The 10,121-nt window shown below is 46.2% G+C and overlaps 2 long non-coding RNA genes across 2 annotated transcripts; both read left to right on the forward strand.

Annotated features, from left to right (window-relative positions):
* Positions 1 to 3,563: 3,563 nt before the first annotated feature.
* On the forward strand, positions 3,564 to 5,067 carry LOC119297471. Its single transcript, XR_005145662.1, has 5 exons — positions 3,564 to 4,143; positions 4,231 to 4,551; positions 4,654 to 4,753; positions 4,834 to 4,908; positions 4,993 to 5,067. It is a non-coding gene; the product is annotated as an uncharacterized LOC119297471 (long non-coding RNA).
* Positions 5,068 to 5,168: 101 nt separating this feature from the next.
* On the forward strand, positions 5,169 to 7,635 carry LOC119301911. The gene is made up of 3 exons (XR_005147221.1): positions 5,169 to 6,310; positions 6,428 to 6,445; positions 7,229 to 7,635. It is a non-coding gene; the product is annotated as an uncharacterized LOC119301911 (long non-coding RNA).
* The last annotated feature ends 2,486 nt before the right edge of the window (positions 7,636 to 10,121 follow it).

Genomic DNA, 10,121 nt, shown 5'->3' on the forward strand with positions numbered 1-10,121 from the left:
ACTACGAGGAAATCTTTCAAACCCGTAGTGAACTCGCCGGAGAGTCGGTTACCGTACATCCATTGCCGATTCATCTGCATTATTATAATATAAAATATATAATTAACCATCATGCATTTGTTAAACTAACTAGCTACAAACAATATAAATTAAACAATGAACTGCACACATGCATATTTTATCAATGACACATCAAAGGTTCATCAAGTTGCTAACCGCGATCGAGGAGTGTGGCTCCAACACTTCATGTCATGTTTGTTTCATGCTCTTGGGGCATTTCATCAAACACCTTATGTGCATAAGAGGAACCAAAAGCAAACCTACACCCACTTGTGAAGAGAATGGCTCCAAATGGCTAAGTGTTGGCTGCTGGATGGGTATATATAGGGGAGGGGCTTTAGTTGCGGTTGGCCTGGCAAACCGTGACTAAAGGTGCCCGAAGGCCTTTAGTCACGGTTGTCCTGGCCAACCGCGACTAAAGACCCTCACGTGCGCCAGCTGGCCACCGAGCGCCCTGGGCCCAGGCCTTTGGTCGCGGTTCACCTCCAGAACCGCGACTAAAGGTCCCATTAGTCGCGGTTCCTACAGCTTCGCGACTTATGGGGCTGGACGGAAGCCTGTTTTTCCACCAGTGAGAGAAAAGAGTTGAAGAAGAACACCTAACCCCCGCGCGCCAGGGCTTCTTCGTCGAGTTGCGGCAGTTGGGACAGGCGCTGCTGCGAGTCTTTTTTCGTTTTTGATGATGGTAGTCCATCGTTGGCTCGTTGCTAAATATGCAGGGAGGAGAAGGAGAGTGGATGGGTCGCTAGCTAGCGCTTCCGTGAGTCTTTTTTTCCCTTCTGGTTGGTATATACTTAGAGTAGTTGATTGTTGCTACGTACTAGCTACTCACTGCTAAATATACTCAAGTCTCGGAAAGAAGGGAGGAGATAGTACTGGAGACAGGCAGTAAGAAACTAGGACGCGTCTACCGAGCACATTTCCTTTCTGGTAAGCATGAAACAGACTAGATGCAATCACGCGCTTTGTTGTGCTGCTAGATCATTGTGATGATTCACATTAGAATGTTTTATGGTAATCGGTAGCAGTGGGCAACGTTATCCTTCTCAAGCAAGTAGTACGATGCAATGCAATAAAAAGATTGAAAAGGGGCAAATAGTAGTAATTAACTGCATTGGGTCACAAGATGTCCTTGAGATAACAACTTTCGGTGTTCACGTCGCGTGCCCATCGCATGCCCCCCGCATCGCCCCCCGCGTGGCGGCCGGGTGGCTCCCAGATCCCATCGCCGCCGGTCTCCACATCTCCTGCTCCTCCCTCGCCGCCGCCCAAGGGCACGGCCAGGTAAAGCCTTGCCGTTGCCGGCGGTGGCGGGGACTCGTGGTCCTCCCGCTCGTGGGGCTGGCGCGGGCCGGCCCCCCGTGCCGGAGCGTGGCGCCGGGCCGGACGCCACGGCGGGTGGTGGCGGCGCTTCGGCGGTTCTCTTCCCCCGCGGCAGGCGGCTTCATGGTCTGGTGCGTCGGGGTCGCCAGGGACGGCGGCGGCGACCAGATGGGTTCGCGGCGGCACGGCCAGATCTGGGTCCAGTGGGCCTTGGTCATTGGATTGCCGTCGGCGTGGTGGTGGGTGCGGCTCGTCGGCAATTGGCGGATCCGCAGAGATTCGTCCCTTGTCTGGTCCTTGACAACGCGGGCAACTCCGGGGAAACCCTAGATCTCCTTGGGATCGAGTGATGGCGGTGCTTTTGCGTCGTAACCCCTCTTCAGGGCATCGTTTTGGAGCTTACTCCGGTTGAAGGGATCAGCGACGCTGGCGGCGCACGTCTGGTGGAGCAACTGTCGATGAAAATCGCGCCGACTACGGTCATGGCAGATGATGGCGGCGCCTTAGATGTCGTTCCCTTATCGAGGCAACGTCGTTGCAGTTTGCTTCATTAGGCTCGAGCTGCTCCGGGGGAAACCCTAGATCTGGGTCTCCCGGATCGGACGATGATGGCGTTCTTAGTAGAGCTTTCCCTCATGGGGGCATCATTTTGGAGCAAGTGATGGCTGGAGGTGACAAGAGGAGGACGGTGCTTCACCACACACATTGATGGTGTCGGATCTCGATGGCACGACGCTCTGGAGATTAGGCGTCTGATGTGCGATGATGGACTCGCGCAAGAGGTCGACAATGTCTGGCGTCGTGGTGGCGTCGGCGGCAGCTAGACCGGGCAAGGTTCATGCAGCAGTACAGCTCTGAAGATGGATTGGTGGCAGGTGGCTGCGGCGGTCTCATACCCGGCAGACGTCCTGGTTGAGGAGCTCGCCGGACTTGTGGGTGCCCATACCCGGCAGGCGTCCTGGTTGGGACCTCAGGTCTTAGATGTTAGGTATGGCTGCGAGGTCTGTTTGGTATTAGGCCCAGACTATCAGCATCCCTTCATCATTTGGATAGGAGTAGAGACACTTTTGTTGCCTAGACGGTGGCTTCGACTTACTATTGTATGACTTTGTAAGGTCTTATGTGAATAATTAATAAAGTGGCTGTATGCATCGTCCAGATGCAGAGGTCGGGGGTCCTCCTCCATTTCTAAAAAAAACTGCATTGGATTTTAACAGTACAATAGGTAGAGTCAATGAAGCCAGTGCAATTAATATTGTACTTGCCACATACAATGGACTACTTCAATTATGTCAATACACTACCGAGTACGCATGTGAGGTACAACTAATAAGTTTACAGCTTCTACCCGACTATACTGCAAGTGTTACATGGACATTTGCGATAGCCCAACCAAGTTGCCCAAATGAGATGCATATGTGCCGACGCAACCTGCAGAGTTTAAATCGGTAGGGAGTAACCATGCGCAGAGAAACAAAATCCGCTTTCAAACTGCACTGCTAAGTCAAGTCCAAAGTTTCGTTCTTCATATAGGCTTTGTGATAGAAATGGCTTATACTTTAAGTTCTGACCATGTAAATTTCAAAATAAAATAACTATAGTATGTTCTTCTCATGGGTAGTTACCCATTTTAGCTACCCAAATCTTCTGGTTGGGCTAATAAATGAAACACTGATTGGCATTTCGGGTGAGAATATAGAGCCTGTGTTTTCAGAAAAATAAAAATATTATAGATTTGTATTTGAGGGAGTCAGGAATGGTTTTGTTGCCATCCAGCTATGATATGTTGGTGACTTTTGTGACCAGTTCATCCGTACTATGTTTTCTGCTCTAGTATGATTTATTACATAGGAGCAATTCTCATGTATATAACATTATGTACAGCTCAAAATAAATTCATTGTTATGATATTCCAGACTGAACATGACGGAATTATGTAGGAAATGACCTGGACCGTTAAAAGGGTAGTGGCAAACAGTAGACATCTAAAATGACAGGATAAGGCTTAACCATTCTGGTAAATTACGAACCTGTACTTAATTCAAATGACAATTAAACCCAATAAGAGTGGCGCAAAGGGCGAACACTGGTGAGAGCCACGTTCTCGTTTTTACTATGTCGAGGTAAAAAAAATAAAGTCATTGGAAGCGGAGAAGCACATCAAGCCCCACGTCCCCCACCTCCCTTTCCCCCCACGTACATCAAGCCCCTTCTCCTACGCCCATGGCTAACCCTAGCCGCCATTGTCGCCAGCGCACTACGCTGTCTTGGATGCCAGCGCGGCTCCAACGCCTCATGGCGCTCCTCATCAAGGTATCCTGCCCGCTCTACTGCATCACTGAGGCCGTCGAGCGCGAGGGCATGCACTCCCGGCCGCAGCGGTGGTTCCCGATCTGCGCCGCGGCCAGGGGGAGCTGCCGTGCCGGGACCGCGCGGCAAGCATGCAGACCTGCGACTCCTCCGACGGGAGGAGGAGAACATGGTGGCAGCGGGCCAGTGGGAAGGGGGCGTCCGGGTCGACGAGGCGCTGCGATACGAGGCGAAGGACGAGGACGAGGTGGGGATCACCGTTTGCACGCACGGGTAGATCGGCGGCGAGCCCGACGCCAGCGCTACCAACATCGGCACCAGCAGGGGCGCGCTCAAGGAAGGCGCGGGCGTGGCGGACCAGATGCAGAAGCAGTGGACCAGGGCCGACACGGTGCTTGTGGGCGCCTGGCGAATTTGCAGGCGTGGCGTCATGACCGGGCACAGAAGAAGGTATGACCTGCATCTCTCTGTAGGTTGTACCGTTTGGCTGTGTCGCTGTGGTGACGTTCTATTGTTTGAATTTGGATCACGGTGCAGGTCTCGGCAGCACCCAATGGCAGGCTGAACGGCATGGGTGGCATATCAAAATCCTCGTGGCATCCATAGGGCAGTGGGCAACCATGTTCTTGGGGAAAAAATTGTAGCTCGCATGGTGAGATGCTCACCAGTAGTCATAGTTGCAGTTTTGGTGCGTCAACGTCAAGTGGTGGATACATTGTTGGCTTGAATTTGCATGTCCCCTGAAGGTTCTAAGTGAGTGTTGCATCAAAGGGTGTTGTTATGATTTCCTCGAGGTATGGATCAGGGGAGTCAGGTTTACATGATTTAGCTCGTTGTTGGCTGGAAGATTACAACAAAGTATGAATGCTGGCCAATTTTATATTCAGTTGCGCTTCACATGTTTGTTTTTCGGATAATTGTTGCTCCTTTTTTGTGACTATTGATTGTTTGCTTTACTAGGAATATATAGGATGACAATCGTTACAATGCTCTGGGAGTGGGGCACATCTTACGTTTAAGAGGGCCGAGAAAAATCGGATTTTGGTTGACAAGATTCTGGGTACTCCTTAGTTTCAGATGATGTACTGCTTATGTTTTGTTACCACTTCATGTGATTTATAGTTTCTTCACCTTGGGCAGGAATGGTAGATGTTTTGACCAGAAAAATCATAGCTTCGGAGAATGAAAGAGGAAGAGTTCACATGATATGATGGCGTACGTCTATTTACTGATACTTCATTTCTAAATGGTGTTTGTTTTTCTTTCTTCCTTGAGGTTTTTTCGTGAACTATTTTGCAGGTACTCCTTCTCTCAATGCTGGATGAATACATGATCGTTTGGCAGGACAAAGAACAGGAAAGAAAAGACAAAGAGTATTGTGCAGTTGCATTTTACTATCTAAATTCCTTACGGCGTCATTTTTTCATTTCAGTCAAAAGTTTGAATTCCTTAAATGTGCATAACTGCAAGATCAGAAGAAGCTCCAGGATTAACTCAAAGCTGAGCAGGAAGCTCTCTACGGTTTAAGAAAAAAATCCATCCAAGACTCAAAGTATAAAGAAGTCACCTAGACACTCAATTGGTGGTGTAAACCATAGGGTGTCCATTGGTGGAGCCATGATGCAAGCACCCAAAACAGACGTTATATTTGAAGAATGTTCATGCTGCCAAGAGAATTGAAGACATTGCCTGTTTGTCCCCTGGTAAGCCCCTATCAGGTTTCATAGTTTTAGCATGAGTCTCGAGATTCACAGTGGGTGGAACATCAGAAAATTAGGGAACCAGAACATAAACTCTCTGAAAAATATCGTATATTCAGACATAGAAGACTTAATGTGGTAGAGATTATAGTTATTAAGCAAACAAGTTTTTTCTAATTTATATCCAACCATATTTAGTGGGTTTTAACTATAGTTAATTTCTAACAACCAGGCTATTGTTACGCTTTTCTAGAATTTGTTCTAGGCTTGGGCTTATAGATTTGTTGATGAACTTGACTCTAATACTTATACCACTTACCTTGCAGAAAGGCTTTGTTTTATTGGTGTTTAACCATCATCGATATAGAGGATGAATAAATGTTCTTGGAAGATGTTGCTTGATTTTTGAGCCCATGTGCTATGCTAATATTTTGGTTGGTGTTTTTTGTGTTCTCCACTGGAATAACCATAGCTTGGCTTTCCTGATGTTATTGCTCTGAAGTGTCTACCTTGGTTAAAATCACTTCGTGTTATCTCAACTTTGTGTTGCCTTCATGCCAAATCCTACAGAGCTTTGATGATGTTCTGTGCCAATTTTCTTTTAGAATTATACTTTCTTTCATGTTTGATATTTGATCCTTAATTAGTATCTACTGCCCATGATTTTGTTGTTACTGGAAGCATCGCCTTGAATGTCGTTTAGCTTTGAAAGGGAAAGGTTTCAATAGGGGATTTTATTACTGTTAGAGGGTAGGATGTTCAACCGTGCATTCAATTTTTTTCTCTGACTCTGTATTGCTTTACTATTGCGGTGAATTATATTTTTATCCAGTTTTGCTCCTCTTGATGATTGGAAGTTAGCATTGCTCCTGTTAGAGCAAGAGTATACCAAAGCAAGATCCAACCGAGCTAAGGATGTAAGTTCACTGGATTGTCTTTGAACACTGTTTCGATTATGCATTATTTACTACGGTTTGACATGGATTAGCTTGGCTTTGCATCTGGGATCTCTCTTGCTTTCCCAACAACTTCAGAAGAGGTTTCTGGATTAGGTATGGTGTATTCAGTTAGCATTATGTCTATGAGTGCAGGTTATATGAAAGTAAACAAAACCATAGTTTTTAGTCCTAAAACAGAGAGGTAGACTTAAGAAAATATGTCCTGCTCGAAAACAACTCGTGTACTTACAACTAAAATTAGAAGAGGTGCTCCAGTTCACTGTGCATAAGATATTAGAGCATACACATGATTATTCCTTTTAATATATCCCATTGTATGAGAATGGAAATACATGTACGCAAGGCCATATTTTCTGCTTAAAGTAAAGAAATACAAACCAAACTTTATCTACTCACAATACGTGTCTACTAAACATGTATGTATAACATATATATCAACTACAATAGCTTACAGTTAGTACCATGGAGTCAATTAGTACAAATAAATTTATTGGAAGTTTCTTGGTCTTAGCAAGCAAGCCCAACTTGCATACAACAGAATAATTAAATTGTACAAAAATCAGATGTCTATGTTCTTAATTATTTAGTAGATCAATTTAACCAAGGATCAGCATTAAACTAACCAAGTACTCCCTCCGTTCCTAAATACTTGTCTTTCTAGGCATTTTAACAAGTGACTACATACGGAGCAAAATGAGTGAATCTACACTCTAAAATATGTCTACATACATCCGTATGCAGTAGTCATTTGAAATGTCTAGAAAGACAAGTATTTGGGAACGGAGGGAGTAGATACAATGGACTATAATTAGTTTGCTTTTCTATTTTTGGGTAACCTTCTTATGCCATCATTTTCTGAGTATTTTTATGCTGCAGGTATCTGGTGCAGAGCCGATGGAGAGAAGCAACATCATGATGCTGCTATATCTTAGTGGTCTTTCTTTCACTATGGTGATCTGCTTCTTATCTGTTCTAGGTGTCACTGTCATAGCTTGCTTAGCATTACTCAGATATACGCTAGGCAGTGGTTACCTTCCTTCTTTTGAAGGTTGTAAACACACATTTAAGTCACACATACACCATACAAGGTATTGAATAACATATCCTCTAATTTTTACAGGCGTCTTTTTGTTTTCCAGAATTTTTGGTTATAGCATGCTACTTCTATCTCTTGGATATATAAGCTAAACTCAACTAGAAGTAGTATTTGCTAATTATCTATTTGCAATTCAATTGTTTAGTTATTTTAGGGCCGTTAGTTCATTGATTTAATGACTTGTACCTTTGTTGGGTACATTGCAGATGAGCCTTTGGTATATGCAGCCACACTCCCTTGCCGCCACTTGCTACTTCAAGTCCGCCGACGCCCACATTGGAAACTAGGGCTTCTCCATAGCCCACGTCAATCTCCACCTCGCCCTCCTCGCTGGTATACATGCATCTCATTCAGTCTGTTCGTTGTAAAACTTGTAGTGTCCACAATTCAAAAGTAGGAGTTCACAGAAAACTGCTTCTCTGAATCACTCATTGTTCAGTTTTGTTTTCTTGTGGTTAATTCAAAGATCCATTGCCAAAAGTGTGAATATGATTGCAAATATGCTTATCTTTTGAACTCAGGAACTGTTGCCTATACATGCCTATTATTGCTGAATATGATGGAAATGTGGATGTTCACTGTGGTACTAATATAAGACCTTTTATAGATCTCTACTTTAGAGATCTATAGAAGGTTTTATATTAGTATATAGAGGGAGTATTTATTAGGAAGCAGCTAATAGGACTTCCAATAAGCAAGAAGTTTCCTATAATTTTCCTGGATGCAATAGGATGAACTTTGATTTTATTGGAAGGTGCTATAGTATAAATTTCAAAGACCCACTTCAGTTGTTGCTGTTATGGATTTATAAATCTTAAACATGGCAGTCTTTTGGTGAATACATCTATTGTATTTTGGTGAATAAAATGTGTCAGACAGATCCCCACTCTTCAGCAGAGCTTATATAACATTCAAATTGTCTATTAGATTAGTTTCTCACTGCACTTTGTTTCATTTTTTTAGTTTGGATCGAGTGTAAATGTAAGGAAGATACTATTGTCACATAGTTTTTTTTTTTGAAAGATCCAGCAATTGCTGGCTTTTCATTGATTATAGCAGGAAGCAGCGGGAAAACAAAGGGGAGGTGAAGATCCGAGGATCAAGTGTGTAGGGCCAGTCACATGCGGTCGAAAACCCTAGTACAGGAGAAGGAAAATTTCTCTCAGGGTGGCTCCCCGAAGGGGCTCTCGATGCACGTTGCGCCTGCGATCCTCCAGAGCTCGATGCTGTCTCGGATGCGCCTGATGATTTCTCGCACGCTCGGGAGGTTGCTTCGAAAAGTGCAGTTGTTTCTTTCTTGCCAAATTTCCCAGCAAGTGAGCAGCGGGATTGACCGTGCACCATGTCGTCGTGATGGATCAGTGCGCGCCAAAATGTTGTGGATGATCGTGCTGGAGTTTCTGCGGCTCCAGCAATCTGCAGGGGAGAGGGCGGAGCAGCCGTGCCATTGCCCGATCGCAGTCCAGACCTGTCTAGACTCCGGGCAGTTCCAGAACAGGTGGTGTGATGATTCGAGGCTTCTGACGCAGAGTTTGCAGAAGTAGCCATTCTGCCAGCCCCTTCTCTGCAATCTGTCGTTGCACCAGAGCCTGTCACGCAGCAGTAGCCATGAGAAGATTTTGATCTTCCCCGGGGCCCAGGCTTTCCAGATCAAGTGGTCGAAGTTGGTCGCCGTCCTGCCCTGAAACTGAGCTTGGTATGCGGACCTGGCCGAGTACGTCCCGGAGCTTGAATGCTTCCAGGTCAGGTCGTCTGGCACTCCTGGTTGGAGGGGCGGCGCCGATCGTTGCAACTCGCGGTGCAAGGCTAGAACGTCCTCGAGGAGGTGCTGATTTTGCCCGTGGGCAAGATCTCGGATCCAGGTGTCGTCGCTGAGTGCGCCGTGGACCGATCGGTGCTTTCGCCGAGAGTGGGTGAAGAGCTCGGGGAAGCGCTGGGAGAGGGTTGCATGCCCGAGCCACGGGGAGCGCCAGAAGGATGCCCGCATCCCGTCTCCGATCGTCACCTTCGTCGAGGCCGAGAAGAGTGCCCAGTCCGCCTCGTCGCATGGCAATTCAGAGCCGACCCAGGGCCTTTCCGGGTGGTGCCAGGCGATCCAGAGCCAACGAAGACGGAGTGCTCTACCGAAGCGTTGCAGGTCGGGGATGCCTAGGCCTCCATGCTCCGTGGGGGCACACACTGTCGGCCAATTGACCTTGTAGCTGGCACCCGTGATCTCTTCATCTTGGCGCCAAAGGAAACGTCGCCTGCACTTGTCGATCTCCCTGAGGTCCATCTATGAGTTACTAGGAGGTAGCTCCTGCATGTTGATTGTGCTTCAAGGTACAGTAATTTGTAGCATACTAAATTAGTGGTTCGTATATGTTGTGCATCCTAGGGACAAAGTTTGATCCGTAGGTAGTTGAAGAAGTGAACAACTTCTGCTCTTTGCATTGCAGGTTTCCTATGTTCCAAAAATTGATGTGTATTCAGGCGTGCTATGTGACGCGTTGGAAGAATATGATGGGAGGAGGAGACACAACACTCCACTCCACTTCCTATTATTGCTATAACGTTGTTGCCACACTTGGGCTGGTTCTATTGTGCATGCTTCTTGCTATTTGGAATGCATCGTTCTTATTTTTTTTAGGTTAGCTATCGTTTGAATTGATAACAGGACAAGGTTATCAACTC

The sequence above is a fragment of the Triticum dicoccoides genome, chromosome 5A (assembly GCF_002162155.2).
Source record: "Triticum dicoccoides isolate Atlit2015 ecotype Zavitan chromosome 5A, WEW_v2.0, whole genome shotgun sequence".
NCBI lineage: Eukaryota > Viridiplantae > Streptophyta > Magnoliopsida > Poales > Poaceae > Triticum > Triticum dicoccoides.